The following is an 18,031-nucleotide window of genomic DNA, read 5'->3' as shown; positions in this document are numbered from 1 at the left end:
GGTTTTAGTATGAATTTAAAGCCTAGTTGGATAGAAGAATAGTTTTAAAAAATTGATATAAATTGTTTTATCTGTGATTGAAGTTAACTTGTAATATTTTTATGGGTAATAATGAAATAGGTAATAGAAAATATAAGAATGATGTGATTATATAAAAAATTTTAAGTTTGGAAAGTAATGTATGGTATTTTAAGTTGTATAATATATTAGGAGAAGGAAAGGTTGTATAAACTTGGTTTTAGTATGAATTTAAAGCCCAGTTGGAAAGAAGAATAGTTTTAGAAAATTGATATAAATTGTTTTATCTGTGATTGTTTTTATTGGATATTAGATTAAAAAGTATTATTTTGTATTTGAATAATTATTGATATGATATATATATGTTTGGAGTTTATCTATATGAGTTAAAGTGCGATAGTTTAAATAGTTTAGGATTGTTTGCGTAAGTTAGATTATGATTGTTTGTATTTTTATACCCTGTATTCAGCTCTGGGAAGTGGGGGGGAGGGGAAAGGGAGGGAGGGGTTGGGGAGGGTTGGGGAGGGGGAAGAGGGTGGGAGGGGAGGGGGTTGGGAGGGGTTTCTTTTGTTAAAGATAAAATGTATCGTAAAACTTTTTAATTAAAAAAAATAGTAGAGCTAATTTAAATAGTCTTAAATATGATCTAGTCGAAATATGGAAAACTTGTCAGATCAGATTCCAAGGCTCCCCACTAATGCTAATTACAGCATTAAGGATTTTTAAGGTCTCATTTAAATATCTTTATGTTGCCTAACTTCGGGTCTTGTTTCTGAAAAATTCTAGGCTTTCATTTTTGTTCTCTTATATTAATGCTTTACGCGGGGGGAAAAAATATCTTGATTTTTGCTGTTTTGCACTTATCAGTGGAAGAACTGGGCCAAGCAGGACAGAGTTAATAAGACAGAAACACAACAGAAAGATATGCCTTAGAAGTCGAAGTAAGAAATAATGACTGTACATCTAAAGTTTGATAAATGTTTTACGAATAGCAAAGCAGAATGTCATCTTAAATCAGCGTTTTCCAACCTTAGGAACTTGAAGATGCGTGGACTTCAACTCCCAGAATTCCCCAGCCAGCATAGCTGGCTGGGGAATTCTGGGAGTTGAAGTCCACGCATCTTCAAGTTCCTAAGGTTGGGAAACGCTGTCTTAAATCTTCTGAATACGTAATACCCCCAAAATAAATGCTATAGATCACAAACCTACAGTACCAGAAGGTGCAATCAAACCAGCATGTCCACTTTCTCTCCATGTTATTATCCAAAGTTTACAGACTATCTGAACTGTTCAAAGACACAGTTTTTCAACCTGCATAAAGTACAGAAATTGTTCCAGCTAACACAAAGCTTCTTCTGTTACTGGAGCTACAATTATTCTTGCCCTACTTAATGACAAAAAAACCCCACGCAGAAGTATAAGAAGCACCGAAAATCTTTTTACAAAGATGAAAGATACACAAAAGCCACTCACTGAAAGCATCTCTGTCACATGCTCTCACAGCCAAACGTGATAATTCTCCAAGCTGAAAGAAAACCGCACTGATATCCTTTATGAAAGCACTCACCTATTAAGTTTATATTTTAGTGAGTGATGCAATAATGCTATTTTAGCAGGATTTGAACGATAGAGAACAACCTAGTTTCAGAAGAAAGAAGGCAGCCCTATATGTGCTATTAAACAGAAAATAAGCATTGCTGATTAGTATTTAAATATTAATATTCTAATATATTAGAAAAAACAATCAATTTAAAAAATAACTATGTTCCCTTTCAATATATATATACCGTATTTAAATACTAATCAGCAATGCTTATTTTCTGTTATATATAAAATTTGGATTGCTAACAAAGAATTAAAAGGAGACTGGTATAGTTCATTCAAGCTGCTTTGCTCTCATCAGCCAGCCACACCCTTCTCACATTCGAACCTGGGCTGCTTGCACATTAGGCAGCTGTGTTGACCTCTAGGCCACAGGCTCTTTCTCACTATGTCAGCTGTACAGGGAGGGAAGAGACCAGGGGAAGAGATACGTCTCAAGTATTTTCTGATGCACCCTGTCGACTCAAATATTGGGAGAAGAAACTCAAGACTTATCTCCTGCCCTGGTCTCTTCCCTCCCCATACAGCTGACAAAGTGAGAAACAGCCTGTGGCCTAGAGCAGGCCTTTTCAACCAGTAGTACGGGTACCACCTGTGGTACATTGGCACCTGGCAGGTGGTACGCGGCTATCCTAGAGAAGTAACGGGGGAGGGGAATGAGCTGAACCGGTGGCAGCACCGCACAAGCCTGAGCGAGAGATGGCTGGAGCTGCAGGGCTGTCAGGGCTCAGTGGAAGTGCCAGGACCAGCACCAGGCTCCAGCTGGAGCTCAGAGCTGATCCTGGTGCTTCTGCTGAGCCCAGAAGCGCCGATCAGCTGGAATGTTGCCGCATCTCCAGGGTCTTGTGATTTACATTCAGATGCTTGGCAACTGATTCATATTTATGACGGTCACAGTGTCCCAGGGTCATGTGAAGTGACCAAAACCTGCTGCAACCACCCAGCAGACGGGGGGAATAAAAACCAAACACCCCCCCCACTCCACCCCCGCTGCCAATCCTCAACAGAAATGCTCACAATGAAAACCTCGGACAGGAGGAAGAGCGCCGCCGGGCGCACAGGCAGGTGTCTTGCTCGGCTGTGGCTTGGGGGGCACTTTTTCAGTGCCACTGTAACTTCGAACAGTCACTAAGCGAACTGTTGTAAGTCGAGGACTACCTGTACTTCATCACTTTTTTCCTTTTTCCTTTTTTGGTCATCAAGTTTTTGACACCTTGCTAGGCGACTGGTGGTACTCGGATGTTGCCATATCCTAAAAGTGGTACAATGGGTGAAAAGGTTGAAAAGCCGTAGCCTAGAGGTCAACACAGCTGCCTAATGTGCAAGCAGCCCAGGTTTAAATCTCAGAAGCATGTGGCTGGCTGATGAGAGCAAAGCAGCTTGAAATAGCTATACCAGTCTCCCTTTAATTCTTTGTTAGCAATCCAAATTTAATATAAAATGATTGTCACAATAAGCGACTGCTGCCTGTGGATGGCCCTAGTTTGGGCTGATAAAGGCAAAAGATTTCTTCTCCCCATATTTGGGTCGACAGGGTGCATCAGAAAATACTCGAGACACACACACACACACACACACACACACGCATATCAATGAAACCTGTTTAAATGCATTTATAATTTTTAAAAAGCACACCAAATCAGTTACTTTCTGTGTTAGTCAGCAAATGGTTGGAATATTTGATTTGTTACTTGCAAGGCATAAAAAACACATCAATTTCATTTTCAGTGTAATTTCTGCAGCTTTCATTTCAAATCAGAGAGCAGAAATATATAGTCTCATCATAGAGTAACTAGCTTGTTTTACATCCATACTTGATTACACCTGAGCTAAGTGTGTGTGAATTGGTTCCACTGGGATGCATTATGTTTCAGTAACAAAGAAATATTAAAATCTAATTGTAATATTGTATCCATTCCTATGTTTACTTGCTAATTAATTTATGAAAAATCTTATTCTATGGTTTTTGTTGAGGATTCAGATAACTTTCCTAGAATAAAGCAGATCATCCTATTCACACAGCTCTATTTCTTTCCTTCTTTTTAGCTCCACTCACATAGCTATTCCATTTACTTTGATTTTGCCCATTACGCCTGTTTTTAGCTTCTAAATTAATTAACTTGCACCTTAATAAGGCAACCATTTAAATAATGAATAAGAAACACAGAATTAAAGCAAGCCGCCCTGGAAAAACTTGTCCAGCTGCATTCAGTAGTCAGAAACCCAAGAGGGCTTTAGCTAGGAATTTTAAATAGTAATTCTTCATTCATCACAGAAGACTATATTTTATGCTCAACAGATTTTTAGAAGCACCTTATAAATTGGCATCGAAAGCAGTATATATTTCATTTAAACAGAATTCTGACTAGATCTTATTAGGCATTTGATATCCCTAAAGAATATCTAGCTAGAAAAATGGAAGAGTTTAACTCTGATCTTGTCCATATACAAAGGCTACACCCAGGTCAAATTGGCAACACACACACCATGCCCACAGAATGTTAGAAAGCCAGTGTGGTATATTGATTAAAATACTGGACTGACACCCAGAAATCCAGATTTAAGTCCACCCTCAGCTACGGAAGCTCACTCCTGCACTGTCTCTCTTTTTCTCATCTTACCTCACAAGATTGGGAATTATGAGAAGAGGAAACACTATAAACAAGTGTGTTGCTTTGAATTTCTGAATAAAAAGGGAAGAATGATAAAATATTATCAATAAATAATTGTTGCCTGCAATTTATATTAATGTAGCTGTCTTGGATGAATATCATAAAGAATGATGGTAACTTTGGAGTGTTTCCTCTAGAGCTGTGGAGCAGGGGAAAATTGGCAAGAACTTCCACTTTGTCCTACTATGCATCTCTGTGTGTTCTCCTCTGCACAGATAAGAAACCAGAATGTTTTGTCACCATTCCCCATCCTCCTCAGCCATTCTGAGACAGCTTTGCCACATTCGATACTATATACCAAAGAACAACTGGGTAGAAGCTCCATTGTGCACAAAGTGACTTCCTACTAAATTTTTAATAAGGATCATAGGACAAGTTATAACCACTGATATAATCATAATGTATGAAACTAAACATAAGAAAAATTAAAGTTCTTAAGTCGCACCATGCACCTATTATTTCTTTATTGCTTTTAAAGACACATCAGTACAAAAGCTACAACATAGAGGGTTTTTTTTTTAAAAAAAATAACTGATTCACATCGTTTGTCATAGGAACAGGTGCATTTGATAAGTTTCTGAAAGATCTTGATAGAAGAGACCACTCGCTCCTCTCTCTGGAGCCAAACTGTTCCAAGGAGGGGAACTCCAATAGGAATGGTGCCTTCTTCTTCCAAATATCTTAGAAGAAGACCGCCCTCAAGAGACACACTCTGCTTGCACATACCGAATGAGCAAATTCTATTTAGGATAGGTGTTTTCAAAACCATACAAAGCTATGAAAGTGATAATCAGCATCTTAAACTGCACTCAGAAAGATAGTGATAGTCACTGCAGCTCCCATATTAAGTGTATATACTACATTGATTGGTCTGGCCCTTATCACACATTATTTAAATCACGATTTAAATCATGATTTTAATCACTAGTAAAAAAGGCTTGATTTAAATCAACTCAATTTAAATCATAATTTTTAAAGAGCAACTGTCATCTCTATCCCACAGCGGCTCCTTCTGACCGGCTGTTGACTCACCGACAGTCCCATCCACTTTAATGGGATGGCTGGTGATACGGCAGCGACACAAGGTGAGGAACATGGCTGGCAGCAGGTGAGGGGATGCCCGCTAACAGGCACTGCCATGATGGATCTGAAATGACAGGTGCTCTTTAAATGTAAGGACTCATTCTTGCTGGTGGTTAGAATCTTTAATACTATTATTTGAAAACAAAATGAAGGTTTCCTATTTAGAATAATAAGCTGTCGGGTTAGTAAAACAGCGACATCAGAACGGATTTTAGGTTAATAGGTTAATCGCACACACCGTGTTTCCCCAAAAATTAGACTTACCCTGATTTTTTGGGGTGGGCCTAATATAAGCCCTACCCCCAAAATAAGCCCTAGTTAGGACCCTGCCACTCTGTTCCACCTCGCTGCTGCAATGGGGCAGGAGAGCACGTGTTGTGCCACTGCCACTACGAGGTAAGGCAGGTGGGGGAGGGGATGGAGCTGCCATATATACCCCGCAGCTGCTTACTTCAGCCTCACACACACCCCCATCCAGGCCATTTCTTGCTCGGCAACCTTCCCTTTCACTCCCCTCCCGAGCTGGACTACCATGCTACGGAGAATGGGTGGGATAGGCCTGGTCCCTCTCCGTCATTTTGGAGCCAGCTCCATTTCATGCTGAATAAACTAAATTATTAATGTATCTTAAATAGAAAACTATATTTAGATAGATTTTTACTCCAAAAGCATTTTATTGAAATAAATTTGATAAAAATGAAAAAAAATCCAATTTAAATTTTAAAAATCTGATTATTTTTTTAAAAAAATCATCATTATCCATCCTGCATTAGACAGACAATTACAATGTGCACCACTTGGAATTTCTGGATGTTCTTCGAGAGCAGTCTCATGTACTAAGAATTCACTTAATTCTATATCCAGAATTTAAAAGGCCCATGATAAAAATAATTCTAACTGTTCTTCAGTAATAGTGAAACAGAAATGGCACATTCTACAGAAATTGCACAATCACCTCAAACACATACATTAATTTCTTGGAGCACATTTTCCAAAAGATACGTGGAAGTATTTATTCTCCCATGAGCAACTATCCATAGTTTCTATCAAAGATCATTAATTCCCAGAATTCTTTTAAAAAGTCCTGACATTTAAATTAGTAGAAAATTTATTTAAGCCTTTGGTAAGATTTATAACTAAACCAATTTTTCTATCTGGAAGATTAAATCAAAATACTTCTGATTCCTATTGTTGTTTGGGCTCTTTCCTTTGTGGCAGCCCCTCAAATATTGGAAGACTGCTTTAATGTCACCTAGTCCTTCTCTTTGTTAGACTAGACATAGACACTTCCTGCAACCATTCATCATGTTTTTGCCCCCAGGCCCCTAATCATCATTGTTGCTCTTCTCTGCACTCCTTCTAGAGTCTCAACGTTTGTTTTTGTATCATGGTGACCAAAACTGAATATAGTATTCCAAGTGTGGTCTTCCCAAAGCAGTATAAATCTGTATACTGCAGCATACTGCTAGCTCATATTTAAGTGGTTGTCCACTAGGATTCCTAGCTTCCTCTCACAATTACTGCTGTTGAGCCGGGTACCACCTATTCTATACCTGTGCATTTAGTTTTTCTGGCCTAAGTGTAAAACCTTACTTTTCTCACCAAGTTCAGTTCTGTCAAGATCCTTCTGGATTTTAAGCCCATCTTCTAAAGTTATATTGTACTACTGTATGTTTTTCACTATCATACATGTTAACACAAAACACAGAAAGAATATAATGGAGAACTCCTCATAGACTATTTAGTCCAATCCCATGCTCACATTAACTAAGCCATCCCTAACTACTGACCATCTAAGCCCCATTTAAAGATCAACGATCTAACAGAAATTAGAACACAGTCCTTGCTCTAAATATTTTCCTTGTATACAGTTCAAAATTATGGTAAAAGATTCTTAGTAAACTAAGATATATAAAGTGTTGCTTTCCTCATCAGATATATAATTCAGCAAATAAAGACATTTCTATGTTAGGTAGAAATAAGTGGTGCCAACAGTAAAGATGTCTTTGAGCCAAACTCCATACTTATTAACTATAGGATACTTAAATACAGTTTCATTGGCAACAGTTACAGAAGCATCCCTTTCTTTGCAAAGTTTTTCAAATTCCCAATTTGACTTATAGCCCCAAATTCCTTGTTGGTTTCATTTAAACGCTACCAGCCTTGTTTAGTTTTCAAATTCAGATAAGCCAAGGAAGTGGTGAAATTTATTTCTGAGCCATAACCATTTTTTTGTAATGCAAGAATTACAGAAACAAAATGGTAGATTACCTTTTTCCTGTCCCATCCTCTTTAGTCTCTCTTTGTTAAATAGCATAGTAAGTTACCTCTCATGCCCTTCAATTGACACAGGTTATACAGTAAGGAACAAAAGCATCTTGAGTATACTGTAAGGAGAAGAATTGTGTTCATACCTTTCATTCATCTTGTGAGAGGATTTTAAAACTGATGACATACATCACACAAATTCTTATCCTTCCTTGCAAGAAATTTAATATGTAAGTTCAGCACCAAAAGGTCAGCAGTCCTTCTATTCTCTCAAGTTCAATTTCCTCTTGTCCCTCAATTGATACTTACAAGCAGACAGATGCTTGCTGTGCTGTCTTAGAGTTTGTGGGTGTGGTTTTGGGGAGGGATTATATGCTGTTATGGTGAACTGTTTTCATCAAAAGACAATGTGGATTATTTGGTTTGACTCTGGCTTTTGTGTTTTATAAATCATACTTCGTGATTTAGGAAGACGGCAAACACTCAGATCATATGGCAGTTCCCCATCTTACACCTTCAGAATCTGCAAACATCTGAACAATAGCCATGGGAACTGAGAATTCTGATTCTGCACACATCTGTAAGACACTGGCGCATATGGAGAACAGGTTGAATGAGACACATGTGGTTAAAAGAATCAATATGAGATTCAGCTCATAGTTCTAAATTAATTTTCTATTTAAGCCTTTTTCTTACATATATGTTCCTCTCAGCCTATTAAATTCTTACTCCTGAAGCAACTGTCTCATATATACTTCCTAAACAGCTTGGGACTTCAGTGCAGTTTTGATAAGGAAATATCATAAAGTCCAATAGATGGGCTCAGAATTATTCCAAAATTACTCTATCTTGGCCATCGTTTCCACAACATATCAGCCCATGATTAACTAAATCAATATTTACTCTGTTTTCTGAACTTACGTAAGACAGTAAACTGCAACATAAACAACCTCATGGACTGAATCATGCAAGACGCGAGACTAAAATGTGGTTGGTTAAATGTGTTTCTGCATGTTATGTGAACATTGTCATGCTAACCTGGCAGCACATCTCTTGTACATACTTGATTAACTTCTGATATAAGAAAGCACATTCACCATTTGCACATTCACCCCTCGCTATTAGCTGTTATTGACAAGCATTACGATGAAGTGCAAGTTGATTCCAGCATTTCTCTAAAAGAGAAGAAAGGTGAAATAAACAGGGACCTTCCTTTCCTACTTTTCAGAGACTGCCCCTTAAACTATCTGTTTGATTTTCGTTATCTTCTAGGAAACGACGCCTCCTGGTAGCCAATAGTTACTGTATACAATTACGGCATCTCACCAACAGCAGTAATTCCCATCAAAGTTTCACAGGCGAGAGAGCGCGAACAGGCACCTGCCATAGTATATCGGGCAGATTCCTAAGGCGCGCTGGCCATGGCAAGTGACACAACTTATGCCCGGGCACGCTCAACCCACACGCGGCAAACCGAATGCAAATCGTCAGGCTTCCGCCCGGCAAGCTCCCGGCACAGTAGCCCTGCGACCCGTTACCATAGCAACCGTACACGCACGGGCCTTCCTTCATTACAAGCCTTCCCTCGATTCTTCGCTGCTTAGCTTAGTTACTGCGGGGTGGGAGGAATTTTGATCGAGAAAGCTACGAGAAACGAGCGGTCATCACGTACACAAACCAGAGCGGCTTTCCTTCTCCCGCCGTAGCCGGTGCAGCACAAAAATTGGCCTTTTCCTTCATTAAATACTGCGCAAGCTCAGAAAAGCTGAGCATGCCCAATAGCGTCGATTGACGCCTTTGCCCTTCGCCTATTGGTAACTAGCGAGCCGAGACTGAGCACGCTCAATGGCATTAAGTGAAATCTATTGTACCCGGAGTTTGTCCTCTTCGTTTTGTGGTGCGCCCCCGAAATAAGGGCGACTACTGTATATCCCTTATATAACTCTGTATCGTTACTTTAGTAGCATCATCTGGTCTCTGTTTTTTTCCATAAAGGTTTCTCTTTTAATTTATTTATTTATTTATTTATTAATGGGACTTATATCCCGCCCTATCTCCCGAAGGACTCAGGGCGGCTAACAACAATAACATATAATAAGTACAGAAATTAAGATAAAATTAAAATTAAAGTCATCTGTGCAATAAATTTAAATTAAAAATAAATTAAAAATTGTAAACATAATTAAAATGCCTGTCAGTCCAGGTCAGCCAGGTGGAAAAGGAGTGTTTTGAGGCCGCGGCGAAAGGACTGGAGATCTTGGGCCATCCGAAGCTCAGGGGGAAGCTGATTCCATAGGACTGGCGCTCCCACAGAGAAGGCCCTTCCCCTGGGGTTCGCCAGCCGACATTGTCTAGCCGATGGTACCCTGAGGAGGCCTTCTCTGTGTGAGCGTACTGGGCGATGGGAATTCGTTCCCGGTAGCAGATGGTCCTGCAAGTATCCCGGGCCTAAGCCATGTAGGGCTTTAAAGGTAAGTACCAGCACCTTAAATCTCACCCGGAGGGCGACCGGTAACCAATGCAGCTCATGGAGCAGAGGTGTTATATGGGAGTATCGGGGTGCTCCCATCACTACCCGTGCAGCCGCATTCTGCACCAGCTGAAGCCTCCAAGTGGTTTTCAAGGGCAGCCCCATGTAGAGAGCATTGCAGTAGTCTATACGGGAGGTAACGAGTGCGTGGGTGACTGTACGTAGGGCATCTCGGTCCAGAAAGGGGCGCAATTGGTATACTAGGCGAATCTGGGCAAATGCCCCCCTAGCTACGACTCCAATATGATCTTCAAAACTTAGTTGTGAATCTAGGAGGACGCCCAGATTGTGTGCTCTATCAATGGGAGGTAACATCTCTCCTCCTATAATCAAAGATGGAACCTCTTGGACTAAACGAGATGACGGTACGTAAAGCCACTCAGTCTTGGCCGGGTTGAGCCGAAGCCTGTTCTTTCCCATCCAAATCTGTACCGCTTCCAGGCAACGGGACATTGCTATAACTGCGATCATAGAATATTGTAGCCAGTATTTCACAGCCCAAACCTCTGCAAATTCATTTATCCTAAATATGAATCTGCAGCTTTCCCTTTTAATATTAATCACATCTAAAGCCTGACTGGTTCATGCTAACCACTAGTTTGCAAAATAATTCAGTTGGCTGTGTTCTAAGTGAAAATGCTTTACCCTAAAACAAGTTTATTGGCTTGTAAATAAACATTATTTACGTTAGGATTGTTTTCCAAAAAAATAGTAGAATTTAAAGTTGATATACACTGTTAAGTCCCTTTTATACACCATTAGTATTTCATATCGGATATCAGTTATACAATATTAGTATTGAAATCAAGAGTAAATGCAAATTACATAGGCTGGATTCAGGTTTATTCATCTACCTGGACAACAGACACACTAAAATCAGCAAAGTATAAATTATTCATGACTAACTTATCTCACTGGATTTCACCAGTCAACACAAAGCATTAAAATCTGGAATCAAGCCAAGCCTAATGTCACAAAGTGAAGATTATTTTCTTTCCTTTTTAATAACTGGATTAGGAACCAAAAGGATTTTTTTTCCCAAAAGTCATTTTAAACATGAATGAACAATTCATTATTTTCTCTGGCATCCTCCCCAGAATCATTCCCTTACTTATCAGGTCCGCAGACAAAACCTTAGGATCTAATGCCATGATGCTGCCAAAATAATGAACATGAACCTTTTCCCTGTGATTATAATAATGTAACATTTAATTGAGCCACTTTTGTGTAAGAGTCACCAAGCTTTCTTGGCTGTTTCTCTAACCTATTTCATAGGCACATTATTTCTCTTTTCCCCATTCTCTAAACTGTCAAACTCAAGAGTTAATTTTAACTTTTGTGCTTAGCTTTCCTTTATAATTTTCTCACTTAGCAGTCACAATTCCTTACATATACTGTTTAATTAAAAGGAAGTTCCAATCCTTTCCACCCCTCATCTGCAAATAAATAGGTAACTCCTTTTGAGTATCCTGATGGCTTCATAGACACATCTACATAGTTTTCCTGGCAATGATACAGAACTGATTTTCCATTGTTTTCTTCCAGGATATTTGATCCTTCATGTACTGTATTTTAAAGCCAAGTTGTATAGAATTTTGTAGACAAAAACAGTTCTTTGGATTCAGAAACTGATTGCAGTTCAATATTCTCAAGTCTTTGAACAAAGCAAATGAGAACTTTGGGAACTAATCCATGAGAATTTCACTAAGGATTCTCACCCTAATGAGCAATGACATTTGTTTCTCTACCCCTGATGCTGTGTAACGAGCAAATGAAGTAATCAGCAAAGTAGTCCTCACTTAACGACAGTAACTAGGAGCAGAATTTCCATCATTAACTGAGCAAGTCATAAAGCATGATATTAATAACCACACTGCTTAGGGATAGCAATCCTGGCATTCCCTGTTGCCATCATTAAACAAGGATTGTGTATTGTTAAAGAAGACCTAGGTGGCTCAAAAGGGAAAGCAGCAGGCAGGTATGTGGCTGCTGCCAGATGGGGAAGAGGCATGGTGGGTGGGGGAAGGTGCAAGGGCTACTGGAACTTTGAAGGTCATCCATAAGTACCACTCATTCAAGGACATTGTAACTTGAAGTGGTCACTGAAAGAGTGGTTATTAAACAAGGACTATCTGTAGGTCTTATATTGCAGTATAGGTAGTCTTCACTAATTAGACTGGAAACTCCAATCCACTTCTTAGTAAAAAACAAGAACCATGTCAACACACTGCAGTTGCGAACACATAGCAGTTCCAGCAGTTGCCATTATTGAGGACTACACAGGTCATTAAGCTTTTGACTTCCTGCTGACTTCCCCATTGACTGCTTGTCAGAAGCCAGCAAGGAAAGTAGTGACTCACAATCGCATGACTATGGGATGCTGCGAGGCTGTAAATATAAGGACCGGTTGTACCTACAACTTGTTCAGCATCATCATAAATTCAAATGGCTCCTGAATGGCTGATTGTTAAACAAGGACCACAAATAGTGGTTAGTACCCACAAGCATCTTTACTGCAGTTTGAACTAGTTTGAAGTTTCTGGGCTGTTTTCAAAAGCAGTCCCATTCACCTTATAGTAACAAGAATGTGAATCACAGTCACCAATGATGCATGGTCCAGGTAAACCTAAAATTGTAAACCAGGCTGGGGAATTCTGGGGGTTGAAGTCCACAAATCTTAGTTGCCAAGTTTGGAGCCCCCTGATCTAGACTTCACAGCCTCCAGCCTTGAAGACACCAGCTTAGAACTCCCACAGTATTTTCAGCATGGTCTGAGGAGGATGTGGGGATCATCAGCATTCTGCTGTGACCTCACCCAAAACTGACTTCTCTTAGCAGCTTCATAAACAGCAGGAAGGGCAGGGACATGGCCTGCAGCACCCCGTGGTGCAGTATATATTTAATGTTGAATGCCCAATGCTTTCTGCAAAAGCTTCACTACTGGATTTCTCTTCAGCTTTCTTTGCTCCAGCAGTTTAAATTACAGGTAGGGAAGCCTTTTATCTTTTCTATTATTCAGCTTTTTCTATTATTAATATTAAGTCACCACACTATTCGCTGTCAAGAATAAGCAACACTATGCAGAGCACAGAAAAAGAATAGGAAGTAATAAGCTTAAAGAAACGGAAGGCAGATGATAAAAGAATATTTAGCTCAATTTTACAGACCAACTCTGGGCAAGGGATGTCCACAAAAACAGTATGCCTGTTAAATCCAAATTGTCATAATTAACATATTTAGATCACTTGCATCAATTTACATCATTTGCCTGAATACTTAATTGACATAATTTACTTCATTTGTGTTTATATCATTTGCAAAATTTCAAACTTATACGCTTACACAAGTGATGCCAACTTATGCAAATTAAGTAATGATGAAAATTAAATCAGGATTGAGCCCTCATTTGTGGGATTACCCAGTGCTCTCACCCCTCCTGCTTAAAATAACCTCAAACCACAGACTGAAGTCAACTGTCAACTCAGAATCTGGTACTTTATCCTGTGCAACCTGAGCACAGTAACGTGTTCCAGTATCTGGAAGTTGAGAGTCTGGAACAATCTCCCAGTCTTCAGCTCAATCCTGACAAAACCAGATAGGGTGCTTTTTCTCCCTAATCTTGGGAATTGTTGGACTTTAACTGTGGGTGGCATCACACTTCCCCATTTGAGATTAGTGCTTGATCTGGGCCTTTCTTGAACCTGCAGTTCCTGCTTAAAGAGCGAGTGGCAGTTATGGCCAAGAAAGGTTTTGCAGAGATTCCCCTTATGCACCCATTACACTCATTCCAAGATTGAGAGACCTACGTCATTCATGGATTATTGCAACACGCAATAGAGGTTACCTGAGGTTGCTCTTGAAGACCATGCAGAAGCTACAGCTGCTCCAGAATGTGCAGGTAATAATGGGCATGATTCAGTTTGCTCATGTGACACCACTGCTCCATGATGTTGCCAGTTGGCTGTCTAGTGGAATTTAAAGTTTTGGTTACTAACTATAAAGCCCTTCATGGCTTAAGGCAGGGGTGTCAAACTCACAACGTCACATGATGTGTCGCGACGTATCTCGACTTTTTTGCCATTGCCGCCAATGGGGTGGGCGCGGTTTCACTATGATGCATCTGGCCTGCAGGCTGGCAGTTTGACACCCCTGGCCTAAGGCCTGACTTTTTGAGGGACCACCTATCTCCAATAGTTTCAGCCTATCCCGTACAACCAGGCAGACTGAGTATATGCTAGTCCCTCCTACTGTCATATAGTGGGACCAAGGAAATAGGTCTCTCTCATGGTGCCTGCTCTCTGGAACAGCACTCCTAGAGTGATTTGTATGCTTTCTCTCTGACAGTGTTCCAGTAATCTTGAAAAGTGGCTGTTTCCTAAAGCTTTGGGTTAGGACTGATGCCCGGACCCTGTAGGATTTTTGTTTTAATTGTTTTTTTTCAGACTCTCATGATTTGTTTTTATGATACCACTGTTTCATTGTTTTCAATAAATTGTAAATTGCCCAGAGTCTCATGGAGTTGGACAGCCTCTTAAATAGATAAACCCAGTAGTCCTTGACTTACGATCACAGTTGACCCCAAAATTTATATTAAGTGAGACATTTGTTATGACCTTTCTTGTCACAGTTGTTAAGTGAATTATTGCAGGTCATAAGTTAATAACCCAATTATTAAGCAAATCTGGCTTCCCTATTGACTTTGCTTGTCAGAAGGTTGCAAAAGGACCCGGGACACAGCAACGGTCAAAAATATGAACCAGTTGCCAAGCATCTGAATTTTGATCATGTGACCATGGGGAATGCTACAAAGGTCGTAACTGTGAAAAATAGCCATAAGTCACTTTTTAGTGCCGTTGTAACTTTGAACGGTCACCAAACAAAGAGTTGTAAATTGAGGACTACCTGTAAATATTTTCATGACAATCTACAGAAAATAATATGGAATAGCTATAAAATAATGTAAAAATTGAGATTTGGTTTTTTTGTCACTAGTGATTTTTAGCAACACTTGAAAGACTATGGTTATGCTAATTTTATAGTTTGTTCACAATATACACTCCCTATTTTTATCCCAAGCCCGTAATAGAAATGGTCTCTTCCCACAGTTTTGTGTCACACCTAGTCATGTTGCATAAATTTCACCACACAATCCGGTTCTCTTCTAAGGAACTATGTTTATGTGAATAGCCCATAGCCTGGATAATGACTTGTATATTCCTCCATCCGGATTACACAGACAAAGAAAGTAACTATATCATAGTAGGAAAGGTAGAAAAGACATGCAATTGATGCAATATATGTGCAATACATGCAGTATATTGATGAAACACAGATGGAACTCCATAGATTCAGACATAGCCTTCTATGCAGGCAACAAGATAGTCATATAAGATAGCAATCAAAGGCTACCTGATATGAATTTGAGCCATCCCTCTGTCCTGGTTAGTTCCAGTTCAAAAATTGACAATGAAAAGACATTTCCTTCCAAAATAAACAGCACGGATAGAATGCAAATACCACCAAACCTGAAGCCATAGTAAGAGAAAATTAAATCTACTTATCTGGTTCAGCTCTTTGGTTGAAAAAGTATAATTATTTCACATGCAGTTTGGCCCTGAGATTTATGGTGAATTAAAAAAAAGTCAAGAACTGGTTAGGTAGAAACCTCTATTTCTAGAACTTTTTCACTTACTTATTAAAATACAATCTTAGTCATAATTAGAAAATAGTCAGCCACTGAAGTGGGTCTGAATCTAACCCTTAGGTAAGGTTTGGGTGTGCCTATGCACATATGAAGAAAATGAATCTTCTAAACAAGATCTTCTGGTTGCCACCAATTTAGAGGAAGAGCATACATCACCAGCAAGGATAACCTTAATTAAGCTCCAGAAATCTAAATGAGAAATTTTAAGGACATACGAGGAAGGAAAACATCAGGAGTACTAAATAAGCTAAAAAAAATGAAGATGAAGAAAGAAGTTTGATTTCAAAATCTTGCTCTTGCTTGCTAAGAACCAAATTGCTGATATGTAGCATAGATTTCCAGGCAATAGTTTAGGCAATCTCCCCCAAATTGTGCCTTGAGATGTGTGCAGAGCTATGACTTCCATTTTGGGAAATGGCCCCTCTCAACTTGTTCAAAGAAAATAAATACAGTTGGGGGAAAAACCACCCAAACCAACCCTGCCATACGATGTGGTATTTATCAGGTTTGCTCATTGTTGCATGTGTTCTCCACAGTAATTCAGCTTTGACTAATGTTGAAAAGGGGACCACTTTAGTACTTGGATGGGAGACCACCAGAAAATTCCAGGGCTGTTAACTATGCTTGAAAGTTGAGACAGGAGGGTGCCAGGAGGAGAATCCAGAACAGAAGAGCATAGCATTGTCATCACATAACTGGAAATACCCCTATGACAGTCTTCTTTACTGAAGATCGTTTTCATTTCCTGCAAAGATGTGAAGGTTGTTTGTTTCAAAAAGAGACTGGGAGAAGCTAAACCCAGCCCCAACCTATTCAGAATGATCTACATCAAGCTCCAGTTGAAGACAAGCAGGAAGTAACAGTTATCAATGGAAGAGAATATTTGTAGCTCAGGGTTGAAATGAGGGATCCTTGTGTTCTCTGAACTTGGTGGTTTTCTTGTAGATCTTTCATTATCAAACTAGATTAACTTCATCAGTGCTCATGATGTTATGATGCACTTATGATATTACCAAATTTGGTAATGAAATGTCGGCAAGAAAACCATCAAGCTTGGAGAGCGCCAAGGACCCCACAAGTAACAGCCAATCATCTCAAAAGGCAACAATCCAAAGGACGGGAAGTATCTGCAAACCAGTGTCAGCAGCAAATGTCCTTTTCTCTGCAGCATGCAACATGGCACATTAAACTAAGCTAATACTGCATGAGAAAATGTTCATAATAAACATAAGAATCAGATTCTGTGCCCCCGGATGTTCTTTCTGTCATCTTAAATGGCATCTTCCCTTTTATTTATTGTTAGATTTGCTTGCTGAGGTTGATCAAACTATAATCCAACACTGCCAAAGGGCACCCAAAGGGACTTTTATCTCCTGGTGCTTGCCAATTGTGCTAGCTACCACAAGTTCAAATGGTAGTCTTAATTACATGCCATTTAAAAACAGTTACAATAAAAGCATGATTGCACACTCTTTGCCTTATGACATAGTTGCAAAGCAGTTAGAAGTGCCACTGCTATTACAATGTAGTAACGAAAGAAGCAAAAAATTTAAAGCTTGCGCATTATGCCTCTACAGTTTGCATCATTTCTAAAAATGGTATCTTCTTTCATGGAAAAGTAACCTAAATGCCATATTTCATTTAACATGAAAAACTAGTGTCTGTGAAAAATAAAGTATTTTTCTAATTAAATGTTAAAAACGTAATTTCTAAATGCAGCTTAATTTGCAAACAATAAAAATAGTTTTTAATGCTGAAGTCAAAGGTGTATCTCAATTTTTTTATCCTTGCCTGTTATGCCACTTCTTAACCAAACCATATTTATATGGTGCTATAAAAATGCTTTTAGTTCAAAATGAGATGCAGAGGTTATTATTTGAATTATGTTTTTGTCTTGAAAACAGCTGAAGAAATAAAAGCTTTTCCCTGTAAGACATGACAAAAATATCAGGAGAGAGGTCCACTCAGGTGATATTATCATGCTGCCTTTTTATCTCTCACTCCAGTTATGCAAGACTATAGTTTACTTGCATATTTGATTTCTTTAGCTACCCATCTCAACAAGTGAATCTAGGCAGTTACATCTTAAACCATAAAAATAATTAAAAACAATTAAGATAATACAAAATAAATACATATGACATCAAATAAAAC

General features: G+C 39.1%; 1 protein-coding gene across 1 annotated transcript in view; it reads right to left on the bottom strand.

Moving 5' to 3' along the window:
• ARMC2 (armadillo repeat containing 2) overlaps positions 1-9,345 on the bottom strand; it is a 45,871-nt gene extending 36,526 nt beyond the window's left edge. Inside the window, exon 1 of the mRNA XM_081343599.1 lies at positions 9,316-9,345. The gene's annotated coding sequence lies outside the window, so the exon portion shown is untranslated. The remainder of the gene's footprint in view (positions 1-9,315) is intronic.
• Between the last annotated feature and the right edge of the window lie 8,686 nt (positions 9,346-18,031).

Source organism: Vipera berus (genome assembly GCF_964194415.1).
Source record: "Vipera berus genome assembly, chromosome: 1".
Lineage (NCBI taxonomy): Eukaryota > Metazoa > Chordata > Lepidosauria > Squamata > Viperidae > Vipera > Vipera berus.
Note: the sequence above shows the minus strand (reverse complement) of the source record. Positions and strands in the feature narration are given on the sequence as shown.